This window comes from Schistocerca serialis, chromosome 2 (genome assembly GCF_023864345.2).
Source record: "Schistocerca serialis cubense isolate TAMUIC-IGC-003099 chromosome 2, iqSchSeri2.2, whole genome shotgun sequence".
NCBI lineage: Eukaryota > Metazoa > Arthropoda > Insecta > Orthoptera > Acrididae > Schistocerca > Schistocerca serialis.
Genome location: NC_064639.1, coordinates 1163592260 through 1163606586, shown reverse-complemented (window position 1 = coordinate 1163606586; position 14327 = coordinate 1163592260).

Below are 14327 nucleotides of genomic sequence, written 5' to 3'. Positions count from 1 at the left end.
GAGAGACGGCGCACACACAGATGCCGGCCCTGCCCGCAGCGAGCGGCACCTGCGTGGGTGGGAGGGTGCTCGGCTGTGTCTGCTGCAGCCACGTCGCCGGCGCCCGCCCTCACAGCAGAGTCAGCTACGGTGAAAGGGCCGTAAACCGGGACTGCTGTGCTTTTCGCGGTAAGTACTTTTTCCTCCAGCATAGATTCACACGGCGTTGTCCGCCGGACGGTTTTGTACCACTGAGAGGCGGCTTGGCTCGCTCGTGCTGTTGCGAAGGGAGATAAGAACATTGCCAACCTGAAGTCAAGGACTGTGGTCATAAGAGGCAAACTACGCTTAATTTTCAAACTTTTACGTCAGTTGACTCGGTCCAGCATTTCGTGCGTGAGAAGATATCGTGAACTACGATTTGGAAACGTTTTCATCTAACCATCTATGTCCCTTCATTTAGCCCAAAACGGTTCCCAGATGTGTGAGAATGAACGAAAGACCGAAGCTGCAAAATATAACGCACACCATGCAGGATCCAACCGGCCACCAGTTTCATCAGTACCAAAGCACGTTCGTCGAAAGTTTGCGACGTACCTTCTCATAAACGGCATCTTCACGTATTTACTACGGTTCTATTTTTTTTTTTTACATGATAACAGAGAGACTGACATTACAGTACAGGCCAATTCAAAAAGAATGTAGCGAATACAAACGACTACGACTATTTAATTACTAGCGACACATCGATAAGGATGGCAGAGAGTGTACGAAAATGTTCGATTCAGTGAACACTGCGCTAGCGCAGTTAAGTTGGGAGCCGGCGTATGCACGGCACTGCAAGGGAGGTATTGTCCGTGTCTCAAGTGAACGTGGAGGGTCCTATAGAGATCCTGTGTGGATAATCTTTCGCTCCATGTATTAATCCCTGCTACCTATACAATTTCAGACTGTGTATTTCAGTCAATACCGTCAAAAAAATTTTTTCCAAACGTGCAAATGCTATAAAGCTACGTATGTCTTTCTTTAGCGTTTCTTCTGCGAGAAATGATAATGTCAGCATTGCTACACGTGTTTCTGCATTTCTCCGGAACTCCGACTGATGTTCCCCGAGATGAGATTCTAGCTGTAGATAACCAGTCCCAATATTTTGCAGCCGTGACCTATTAAAATGATGGCTCAGTAATATTGAGATTTATCAGAATTATCATTCTCCACAATTTGAATTAATATATTCTTCTCAAAGTCCTTGATTGTTTCGTCCTGTCTCAAATGTCTTACACACCATATGGAATACTCTCCAGGATCTGTCATTAACGGTGTATGAAATACGTCTTAGGATAAAGATAGCAGAAGAGGGTATATTACTTTATATTGATAGAGTTTTGTTAATCATAAGAAAATAGCATTTGAGTGCAGACTTCACTGACTAAAGGGATCTGTCATTAACGGTGTATGAAATAATTATAATGATAAAGATAATAGAAGAGGGTGGCTGGCTCTGAGCACTATGGGACTCAACTGCTGAGGTCATTAGTCCCCTAGAACTTAGAACTAGTTAAACCTAACTAACATAAGGACATCACAAACATCCATGCCCGAGGCAGGATTCGAACTTGCGACCGTAGCGGTCTTGAGGTTCCAGACTGCAGCGCCTTTAACCGCACGGCCACTTCGGCCGGCAGAAGAGGGTATATTGCTTTATATTGATAGGGTTATGTTAATTATAAGGAAATAGACTTGATTGCAGACTTCACTTAAGAAAGTGATCTATGCACTAACGGAAAGATTGCAATTACATTACGTTCAAATCCAATAACTTGGCTAAAACGATCTTTTTTTACCCTGCTGTAATGGATTGGTAGTCAGAGACTCGTACTATTAGCCAATAGACAGATTGTAAACATATGAAGTGTAATTTTTTCACAAACGTACACCTTTTGAAATGTAACAATGCCTATTGACATTAACAAACTAAAAGTAGGGTAAATTAGAATGTCAGTTATCTTTGTTGCATGATTCTAGTGCGAGTCGTTTAAGAGATATCGTAATTTGAAAAGTTCTCTCACCGACATTTCTATAATACCTGTGGTGGCAGAGACTAAAGAACAACACACGTGCATAATCTAGTTATGTGGATTCTTGCCAGTAACGACACGATTCACCGTCACAAGTTGTGTTCAAAATTACCGCCGCCAGCGGCATTACGCGCTTTCAGTCTGGTATGGAACGACTGCTGCACACGTGCCAGCATTTCAGAGGAGATGTCCCAGCACGCTGCGGAAATACGTCCTTGCATATCATCGGGTGTAGTTGGCGCGGCCTTGTAGATAGCGTCTTTCAGATTTCCCCACAGAAGAAAGTCTACAGGCCGGTCAAGATATACGTCCTCTGCGTTCAATCCAACGATTTGGAAACAATTTGTGAAGACATACCGTAGTACTTCGTGCACTATGGCACGGATAGCCATCATATTGCTACCACGGGTTCCTTCCACTTTGCAAGGGAACGTCTTCTATCGTCCGTGCAAGATAGTCTGTTAGGAGGCCGTGATACTTGCGTGCGTTCAGTGTTCCGTCCGTGAGAAAGGCTCCTGTGAGCTGACGGTTCACTGTCCCACACTGCACGTTTACACTCCACGGACGCTGACTTTCCACCTCACGGAGCCAACGAGGATTTCAACAGACAAATAGTGCATGTTTCGGTTGTTTACCTGTCCATGATTAGTAAATGTGTCTTGGTCACTAAACAAGATACATGATACATTTGGAGTATCCTGTCTTAGTGCACATGTACGGAAGTTAACACAATTCTCATAATCGTTTCCATGCAGATCTCGATGGACAGAGATGTGATAGGGTTGGAACCTACGTCCATCGTGAATGCGTAGGACTCTTGCCTGACTCGTGCCAATACACGGGAGCCAGCGCGCGGACCGACTGCAACAGCAGCAAGAGTATTACTTTCCCGCTCTTCTGCCGTTATTTGTTTCCTTCTGTTACACTGTCTACGTGTCGTATACCACCTTCACACAGCTAGCTGAAGAAGCTGATAAATAATTGCTGAGATGGCCGACGTTTATTGGAATATCTTGCCACATACATCGTGCAAGTACGAACTGCGTTCTTGCTACTCTCTCCATAGACCATGTCGGCTTTTTCTGCATTGGTTAATCCCATCGTCCATTCACGACCTACTGTTTGGACTGTCACACACTAACTAACTAGCAAGTCGCAATGCACTCAAGGAACACACAAGCACACTCTAAGCGAAAATAACTACATCGTACCTAGGAACTATGCAGGCTGAATGGCACAAATAAGCGTCGGCGTAGAAACTTTTCGAAACACGATATCCTCCCAGACGAATAGCAGTAGAATCCTGTAACAAACGCCACTGACATTCTGATTTACCATACTTTTTGTTTGTTGGTGTCAATAGGCATTGTTCCATTTAAAAAAAGTGTATTTGCACAAAAGACACACTTTCTAAATATTACCGTATTACAATCTGTTTATTGGCTAACAATACGCGCTCCTGAGTACCAATCTATTCTGTGGAAGCCGCATATCAATAGCACATTCCCTTTCCACAATATGTCCAGGGCATGTTTTAGGTGATTCACCCCGTATTTCCGCGTTAAAAAGAAGAAAATAGTGATATGCCCGGTACATTAACAAGAGTTGTCTGCGTTGCTTTCCAGTCTCTAGTTGACAGGACCTCGAAGAAAGCTTCGGCAGGCCGACCCTGGTTAGGGAGTGGCTGGGGAGAGTACAGACTTCAGAGCGCCCACCGGCTGTCAGCTGCGAGCAGCGGTCCGGGTCCGGGTCCCTCCCACCGAGCTTGGCGACCCTCGTGAAACTTCGCACTGGCGGCTCCGACCCCAACGTAGGACTGTCTCTGCCCTAGAGGTCTGCAGAGTTACGTACGGATGTGTGCACACATTTGGTTTGATTGACCATCTCACGTTCTGTATCTCGCCCGTCAAATCTTTTAACAGTGAGAGCATTTTTTACTTCAAAAACGCTCTCTGTGCTAGCAGAGAACATCCCACTCTGCCCTGGCGGAACTCGTTTTGGATGGTGGTGAAGTTTCTGCACCTACAGATGTCAAGTATTTTTGTGTACGGACACGCCTCAGATCTGCCTACGCTCTGTGAGATCCGATCTGTGACAGCAGCGAGTATTCAAACTATCTGTGTATGACTGTCTTAAATTTCTTGTCTACTTTGTCGAAAAGTCCATACACTCCACATATCGGAATAAGTGTACTCGTAGAACTACGTGGATGTGGGAGCTTGAGCACATACTAAATGGAACGACAACATAGGCACAGTGGTAGTTAAAGCAGGTGGCGGACTGCTGTTCGTCAGCAGAATACTGAGGAATGTGGTTAGTCCTGCTTACAAAACGCTCATGCGACCAGTCCTAGAATATTGATCAGGTGTGTGGAAATTATAGCAAACAGGGAGACGAGAGGATTTTGAAAGTATGTGAAGAGGACGAGCGGTTCTAGGCACTACAGTCTCGAACCGCGCGACCGCTATGGTCGCAGGTTCGAATCCTGCCTCGGGCATAGATGTTTGTGATGTCCCTAAGTTAGTTAGGTTTAAGTAGTTCTAAGTTCTAGGGACTGATGACCTCAGAAGTTAAGTCCCATAGTGCTCAGAGCCATTTTTTGAGTTTCCAGAACCAATATTAAGTGTGGAATCTACGACTACACTACAGACAGTTAGGTATCGCTTGTTAAGGAACCGTGAAGACAAGATTAGGCTAATCCCTGCCTGGATAGATTAACTTGAAAAGACATTCTTTCTGTGCACCACACAGGAAAGGACAGTTAAGAATCCCCAGTATGTAGTACAATGGAAACTACCCTCTGCCAAAGACTTCACAGTGCTACGTAAATTGTGTATGTACTTGTGCAGTTCTGGTCATTACAATTGTGACACCAGAAATGACAATAAATAACGAAAGTTTGCTTGTAGTACATATATACTACGGTTTGTGGAATAGACAATTACATTGTAGTTGGTTCTGTATTAAACAGCATGCAGAACTTAGTACACAGTGCTGACACGTGTCCATTGACAGTGACTCTAGTCCAGCTGGACATCAAGTCGAACTGCACTGTGATCACAGCTACGGGTACGTCATCTCGTGCTGTGTAGCGGCACTACCGTTTGGGATAGGAAAACTCAGTTTTGGAGCAACATTTCTGAACGCACAAGTTAGAGCCAGGCGTGGGCCTGTTTACAGTGAGTTACGCCCACCAGCAGTTGCCAAGAAAAATAGAGGCCACAGGGGCGCAGAACCGCCGGAAAAAGTACACGCAGTGGTTTGCAAGGCGCAAGTCACAGGCAGAAGGGGCCCACTGCCCAACCTTAGTGTTATGAGTACGTGATGTGGAGCGCCTCGTTTAGCAAAATAGAGGCGCACAGCGGCATATAAATAGGTGCCAGTTCACTGAAGTGTGGCAGCTCTCCTGGACGGCGGGGAGTGTCACACCACCGGCCACACACGGCAGCAGGCGGGGCGCCAGCGTCCCAGTCCACTGTGGGTCGCCGGTTCGACCCTCTGAGGCCGGTGTGGGGTCCGTAGCCAGCTAGCAGCCGGCCACTCCGTGGTTCACTACCACGAAGAGGCGTTCTGGCTCCCAGCTCGCGCCGGAGACATCCAGAGCGAGGGCCGCAGATTCAGACGCCGGACCGCGGGTGCTTGTTGCCGCTGTGCCCCGAGCCGCGCCGGCGAGGAAGCTACTGCAGGCCATCTTGCAGCTGTCAGTGGGAGGCGCTGAGGCAACACGGGACGAAGGCTGCCGAGTCTGCTGCCGGCGCAGCCCTGACGTCGCCATATCACTGCGGCCATACGAGGCCGACACATTAGCAGAGCACCGGACGGGTCACTGAGTTGGCGTCCTCAGCATTGCAGGACCCAGTGACGCAGACTGAGGGGATCGCGGCAGAGTAGATGGAAACGTCGAATCACTCGGAAAGCTCGGACAGGTCTTATTACCGTGCCTTCTACATCTTCCTGTTACATTTGGTGTCATCCTGATACATTTGGTGTTGCTGTTACGTTCGGTGTCAGAAGTTGCTACTACATTTCGTGTCAGAATAGCGGACGTCGTCTGTACAGTACTGCGTTCGAGCCCACCGCCAGCATTACAGTCACAAGATATGGTGAGTTTTCACCAGTTTCCTTTTGAGTCTTGGACGCTTTCTTTCTTTCTTGTGTTTTTTAGTACGGCCCATGGCAGGCCATTTTAGATGTTTTGCGTATGCATATTATTCTTTTTGTTAGAGTAAATGTTAGTGTATTGGGGGCAGTAAGATTTATTTTTTGTGGCATTTAATTACTTTTGTATCGGTTTGAGTATGATGATACTATGATGATACTGAGGTGTAGGGAGTCGGGTTATTTTTGTACTTAATTGTTTTGTTTTGGGATTAATGGGGAGTGAAAGCAACACAGTGGCAGAGTCAGGAACGTGAGGTGTGTCGGAACCAGAAGCAGCACAGATTTTTGTTGGAAAATGTAGCACAGCTGACAGCGGACAATACTCAGTTGAGGAATGAATTAACTTCTAGAAGTGAGCAGGAAACCGCATCGGATCAGTCATTGTTGTCTAGGTTGCTGCAGAAGGAGATTGATCCAGCTTCTATGAGTCTGATTATTCTGTTTTCTGGCTAGGCATCTGAGAATTTGCGATCGTTTGTGGAGGATTTGGAAACTTCAGCTGTGATGAATGGTTGGTCTGATGAACAGTTGTTACATGTAGCCAAGATTAGATTAACGGGTGAAGCAAAGGCATATGTAAGGTGTACTGAGGCCTTAAGGAAGGCAGGACAGCCTAAGCAGTTGGAGGAGGGGCTTTTACAAAGGTACAAGAAACAGAATAGCGCTCGGTACTTTAGGGAGAGGTTGAGTACAATGACGAAGAGACAGGGAAAGACGGTAGAGAAATTTGTGGACAGAATTAACGAGTACACTTACGAGTTAGGTCAGTGCGATGAAGCGAATGGTGTTCTGTTGCAGGAGGCCGAGCAAAGGGCACTTTATTTATTTTTGAGGGGGTCACCGGCGCATATATCATGGAAAGTGCGTGAAGGGACTCCGAAAGATTTGTATTTGGCCATTCAGCTGGCAATCTAACGTGAGGAAATAGACGTGGCGACGGGAGTACGTGATAGACAAGCGGTGTTTACAGCGGGTATAAAATCTTATAAGTGTGCTCATATAGGACATGTGCAGGGGCAATGTACCCAGTCACCTAGGAATGCAGGAAGGGGTGGAAATCAGCAGCGTAGATGATGGAGAAGTGGACTTAGTAGAGGTGGACAATCGTTAAAGGGCAGAGGGGGCCCAAGGCCCACCTAAGGGAGCTCCTGTTTCATTTCAATGCCACAAATACGTTCAGTGGTGGGATCCATAGGAACTAAAAAGTTTAAGATTTTGTTGGACACAGGGGCGCAAGTGTCAGTGGCTACTAAGTGTTTAATGGGACAAAGGGAGTTAGACCCACCACGTTATAGGTTGCGGGGAGTGGGGGTAAGGAGGTCACGCCTTTGGGGTCAGTGACAGTTGACTTTCGCGTAGAGAAAGTCCGATTTGATGCATGCTTGGAGGTAGTACCATGGGTAAGCGAGGGCTACGACATGATCCTAGGAATAGATTTCTTGCATCAACATCATGCCAAAATTGACCTTGGACAACGAACTGTGGAACTTGGTGGAATGTAATTTCCGCTAGGGGAAACTGTTGTCGATGCAGAGCTGTCGCAAGTGGCGTTCAATGTAATGAACAAACCAACTGAACCGAGTACATTAGCATTAGGCTTAATTCGCATGAGTGGGTGCCTAGTAGCACCAGGAAGTCGCTTTAGGTAAGTGTGGAGTCAAATCTAGCTGTAGGTATGGTATGTGTTATTGAACCATTGGAGTATAATGAAGTTTTGGATCCATTAGGTTGTTCTGGTAGACTTTTGCACAGAGTATAACTTAATCATAGCTAACACTTGGTACAAGAATCACAAAGAAGGATGTTTACATGGTAGGATCCTAGAGATACTAGAAGGTATCAGATATATTATATATAGACAGAGATTCAGGAACCAGGTTTTAAATTGTAAGACATTTCAAGGTGCAGATGTGTACTCTGACCACAATCTATTGGTTATGAACTGTAGATTAAAACTGAAGAAACTGCAAAAAGGTGGGAATTTTAGGAGATGGGACCTGGATAAACTGACTAAACCTGAGGTTCTACAGAGCATAAGGGAACAATTGACGGGAATGGGGGAAAGAAATACAATAGAAGAAGAATGAGTAGCTCTGAGGGATGAAGTAGTGAAGGCAGCAGAGGATCAAGTAGGTAAAAATACGAGGCCTAGTAGAAATCCTTGGGTGACAGAAGAAATATTTAATTTAATTGATGAAAGGAGAAAATATAAAAACGCATTAAATGAAGCAGGCAAAAAGGAATACAAACGTCTAAAAAATGGGATCGACAGGAAGTGCAAAATGGTTGAGCAGGGATGGCTAGAGGACAAATGTAAGGATGTAAAGGCTTATCTCACTAGGGGTAAGATAGATACTGGCTACAGGAAAATTGAAGAGACCTTTGGAGAAAAGCCACTTGTATGAATATCAAGAGCTTTGATGGAAACGCAGTTCTAAGTAAAGAAGGGAAAGCAGAAAGGTGGAAAGAGTATTTAGAGGGTCTATACAAGGGTGAAGTTCTTAAGGGCAATATTATGGAAATGGAAAAGGATGTAGAAAAAGATGAAATGGGAGATACGGTACTGTGTGAAGAGTTTGACAGAGCACTGAAAGAACTGAGTCGAAACAAGGCCCCCGGAGTAGACAACATTCCATCAGAACTACTGACGGCCTTGGGAGAGCCAATCCTGACAAAACTCTGCCATCTGATGAGCAAGATGTATGAGACAGGTGAAATACCCTCAGACTTCAAGAAGAATATAATAATTCCAATCCTAAAGAAAGCAGGTGTTGACAGATGTGAAAATTAGCTAACTATCAGTTAAATAAGTCACAGCTGCAAAATACTAACACGAGTTCTTTACAGACGAATGGAAAAACTGATAGAAGCCGACCTCGGGTCTGTTTTAGGTGAAGTTTACTTGTCAGTCCATTGCAAATTTTTATGTAGTAGTTATATCTATCACAATACTTTTTCTTTCAAGATGTGCAGGTTTTCTTTCCATCTTGTATTTGACTTTTAATGGTTTTAGCGCTTTGTTTGTATTGGGGTTAGCTAATGAAATCACATAAATACTGACCACTTATGACTGCAGAAGTGTTTCATACACAGTTGAGAGAGCCACTTAAACAATAAATAAGTCTGCCACTAACACTTATTTAAATAAACAATTTTAATGCATTACTTGATGAATACATTGCAAGAAATGCATTTTGCCACTGTTCAGTGCTTAAAGGTTTCAGACAATTTCTTTATGAAACATTACAAATGCCTGTCAAGACACAAATAAATTACAGTTACTAATAAAATTCTACACACAGTACTTTTCTCAGTTAATGTTGCAGCTACACTACTATCCATTACATTGTAAAATATTAAACATGGTGTCAGTATGAATAACAATTTTGTAGAGGGCAATTAATTTAGTACACTCATGTCATAAATTCAGACAGCTCCCTCACTGCTTCAGTTAATCTTTCATCATTTATTATAAATTTTAAGAAAACTAGTAATGAAACGAAACAATTTATGAGGAATAACAAACAGTATAAACTGATATCAACCACGAAAACCACATCCAAACTTTCTTCCAGAAAAACCAGTTCTGTGATGTGACATTAAGGGACAGGATGGCCAATATGTATACATGGAACCCGATGCTAGTTTAAAATTTAAATTATTTGATGACATCTTTGTGAGTATATCTGAAAACAGTTTCCCTAAGAAAACAGTGAAGTATAATTGTAACAAAGCATCTAAAAAGCCATGGCTTAATAAATGGATAAAAATAGCTTGTAAAGAGAAAAGGGGATGTATCGTATAGCTAGGAGAATTCATAATCCAGAAACAGTGACACATTGTAAAAACTACTGCACTGTATTAAGAAAGTTATTAAAAAGTCCAGAAGAATGTGCATTATGTCTGAGATTAGCAGATCTGATTATAAAACTAGAGCAATTTGGAATATTGTTAAAAGGGAAACAGGGAAACTGATAGCATGGGAAGACTGTATTTCTATCAAACTCAACGAAACGTTTGCTAACAGGAAGTCAGAAGTAGAAAACATTTTTGACAATAACTTATTAAGTGTTGTAGAGAAAATGTATTCAAGAGTAGCATCACATGAAGTACCAACACAATGTCAATTTGGTTTTCAGAAAGGGTTTTCAACAGAAAATGCTATATATGCTTTCACTGATCAAATATTAAATGCTTTGAATAACAGGACGTCACCGATTCGAATATTTTGTGATCTCTCAAAGGCTTTATACTGTGTGAATCATGAAATTCTTCTGGATAAGCTTAATTATTGTGGTATGAGTGGGACAGTGCACAAATGGTTTCATTTATATTTAACTGGGAGAATGCAGAAAGTTTAAATTAAAAGTACAGATAGTCTGCAAAAATCAGCAGAGTCCTCTAACTGGAGAGGTATCAAGAATGGTATCCCACAGATAATGACTTGCCACTCCATATTCATGAAGATGCAAAGTTAGTTCTTTTTGCTGATGATATAAGTATAGTAATCACAACCAATAAATAAGAATTACCTGAGGAAACTGTAAATAATGTCTTCCAGAAAAATTATTAAGTGGTTCTCACAAACAGACTCTCACTAAATTTTGAGAAAACACAGTATACACAGTTCTGTACAGTAAATGTCATAACTCCATTGATAAATATAGACAATGAACAGAAGTATGTTTCTAATGTAGAATATTCAAAATTTCTGCATGTGCGCTTTGATGAGAAATTGAATTGGAAGAAACACATCGATGATCTGCTGAAACTGTTACGTTATTGCAAATTTTGGTGATAAACATATCAGTAAATTAGCCTGCTATGCCTTTTTTCATTCACTGCTTTCATATGGCATCATATTTTGGGATAATTCATCATTAAGATAAAAAGTATGCATTGCACAAAAGTGTGTAATCAGAATAATAGTTAAAGCTCACCAAAGATCACCTTGCAGACATTTATTTAAGGAGCTCAGGAAATTCACAGTACCTTCGCAATACATATATTCAGTTATTACATTTGTTTTTAAGATGACGTTGTATGTCATATGCTGCCAATGTTAAATTATCGAATTTTGTGACTCATTATCTTGGAAACTTTTTAAGACACCAACTTACAATTTTCCATAATTATCAAATTCATCTTTCTAGGTACACTGAACTAGAATAATTACTAAAATTGTATTATGGGGCATGTTATCATTTTTTAAACTCTTAATTTTTTGACAGAGCATAAAAACAAAACAACACAGGATATTTAAATTGTTCTAGTTCCATATGTGTTGAATCTCACACTTGGCATTCTGTGAGAATTTCATGTCTCTACTATCAGTACTTTTTCAGAAAACAGGTCATTTATTGCAAAAAATGTAGTTCAGAGATATTAAAACTTTTTTTACAGCATATTCTTATACAGATTTAGATTCCTGCGCCTTTTATGCAGTACAATTGCCCTGGCCCATAGTCTGTGTCTTCTTCAATGTCACAACAGCCCAGTGCTTGCCTCCTCCTTTTCTTTCTTGCTTCTTTTGTCATTTGCTGAACAGCTAACTCTGCTTCAATTACACGAAGCTCATCCAGTTCCCACAGTCCTTTAGCTGTGTTCTGTCCAAATCTTACCCCTAACTTCTCCAGAACCTTAAGCCTTTCATAGTTCCCACCATTAAAAGTCATTACAGCATCAGACACTGCTAACTTTAGAGTCATAAGGCCAACAAATACATTTTTTGGCACACAGCACCACACATTACTGAAGGGCTCATTCACACTACTTTCAATGAAAACTAGTATCAGAAACAAAGAACTGATTTGTTTATTCGTAATGCCAACCTCTGAAGTGCAGCAGTAGGCACAAAACAAAGCAATTCACAGCCTTCTATACCATGTAGTTCCCAAGATATGACTGCTCAAGTGTGGCAGTACATGCGTAGCCACGAAATTTGACAGTCACACATCAGCATTCTAAATATTATTTGAAGGTCTCACAATTGTCTGATTTTAATGTATTGTATATCAAAATGTCCAGGAAAGTCCAAAGCACATTATGGAGTAGAAAAGAGAAAGTGTGAAGTTTCAACGAATTTCACGTACAATGTCCCCTTAATAACCATCCCAATTCAAAAATAACACCGAAGTGCATAGCTAGAGAAACGATGATCTTCACTGTTCTGGGTTAAATTTGACTTTGGCAGAGAAAGGTGTGAATTGTGCTGCCACAAAAATCCTTGGTCATTTGCCAAATAGCATTACAAGTCTGACATATAGACAATCAGCATTTAAAAGGAAATTAGAGGAATTTCTGAATGACAGCCCCTTCTACTCAATAGATTAATTGTTAGGTGTATAGTAGCTGTAAAAAAAAATAAATCAATTACTTTGTATAAAGAAAACTTACTAAAGTGACACATTCTACATCATTAAAAAATCTCAAATTCATTATCTATGGAACAAGTATTAATATACTGTGTGTATGTATGTATGTAATGCCGCCATTTGAAATGCATTGCAGAATGTTTTGACAGGAGGTGACATGACGGATTGTGTGAATTGGGTTTTAGTTTTACCTTATGTCACTGAAGAGAAAAATCTGGGTGTTTTTATATTTATTTCACGATAATTCATGTTCCTTGGTAACTTAGTAATGCATATTTCATTAATTAATTAGGAAAATACATAAAACTTTCATTACCATAACGACAAATGTCACTGTTTGCTTTCTCACCACTTTGAGCGCTAGTATCTCTCCAACTGTCAAACTGTAACAACTTTCACACCAGAGAAAGTCGCAACTATTATCTTAGACTGTGATGCTAAAGCTACTCCGAGAATAACTAACCACAGAATGAAATTGCGTTGTGCAATGCACACTCGAGGTTAACCATGGTTAGCCTATTCCCTTGGTTCACCATCCCTGGATTTATTCCAAGATTGTACAATCGCCACGTAACAAATAACGTCATTAACAACTCTATTTTTCTCCTTCAATACAGCCAACGTTTTCACATAAAATTTCATATAATGAAAATTTCTTTATCAACTTATGTTCTTATTTATATATAGTATGCACATCAGTCTGTTCTGTTGTTGGAAACCCTAAACAATTTTTCCCCTGTGGAAGAACACTCAATGGAAAAAAATATCCAAGTCGTCATGGAACATTTACAATTTGTCACAAAAACGAAGCTCAATAATAAAACAAAGATTAAGAACACGAAAGAGCACAAAATCCGCTTCAGAAACATGAGTGAGTGTGGCGAATACAAGTTAACCTCCGATGTTTGCAGATGACACCACTGTCAAAACTTTCTGCCCGAGAAACGTTGACATGGCGTGAAGTGGCAACCTGTGACAAGCTAGGCTGCGACTTTCTGGACTTGCGACACAGAGTTCAGAACTGTAGAATCCCCTAAATAGCTCAGGTGAGAACTACACATAAGAGGCTGGTACTCACGTAGCTGACAGTGTGTGGGGTGCACACAAGCCTTTTAGATTAGGCGACTCTCCATCGAGTCCAGATAACGGCAGCTAGAGGATACCCAGAAGTACATTTGTAAGAGTGAAAGACAGGTCTCCCACAGGAGAGAGTATTAAAATCCTAACAGGAAACTGCTGAAGCATTTACAACAAAATGGAAGGGTTTGAAGCGCTCATAAAAAGCAGTGAAGCTCACATAATACTAGGTACAGAAAGCTGGTTAAAGCTTGATATAAGTGTATATAAAAAGGATAGGCAAATGGAAAATGGAGGTAGTGTATTTGCCACTGCAGCCAAAATCTCAAATCCACTGAGATAGTGAAATTGTTTGGGAGAGACAGAAGTGATCCACAAAGCTACAGTCCAATATCCTTGATAGCGATTTGTTGTGCAATCTTACAACATATTCTGAGCTCAAACATAATGAGACATCTTGAACAAAATGATCTCCTCAATGCCAGCCAGCATGGTTTCTGAAAATATTAATCATGTGAAACCCAGCTCGCACTTTTCTCACATGACACACAGAAAGCTTTGGATCACGGCAGCTATGTAGATGCAGTGGTTCTTGACATTCAAAAAGCATTTGACTCAGTACCAGACCTACACGTATTGTCAAAAGTACGATCATACA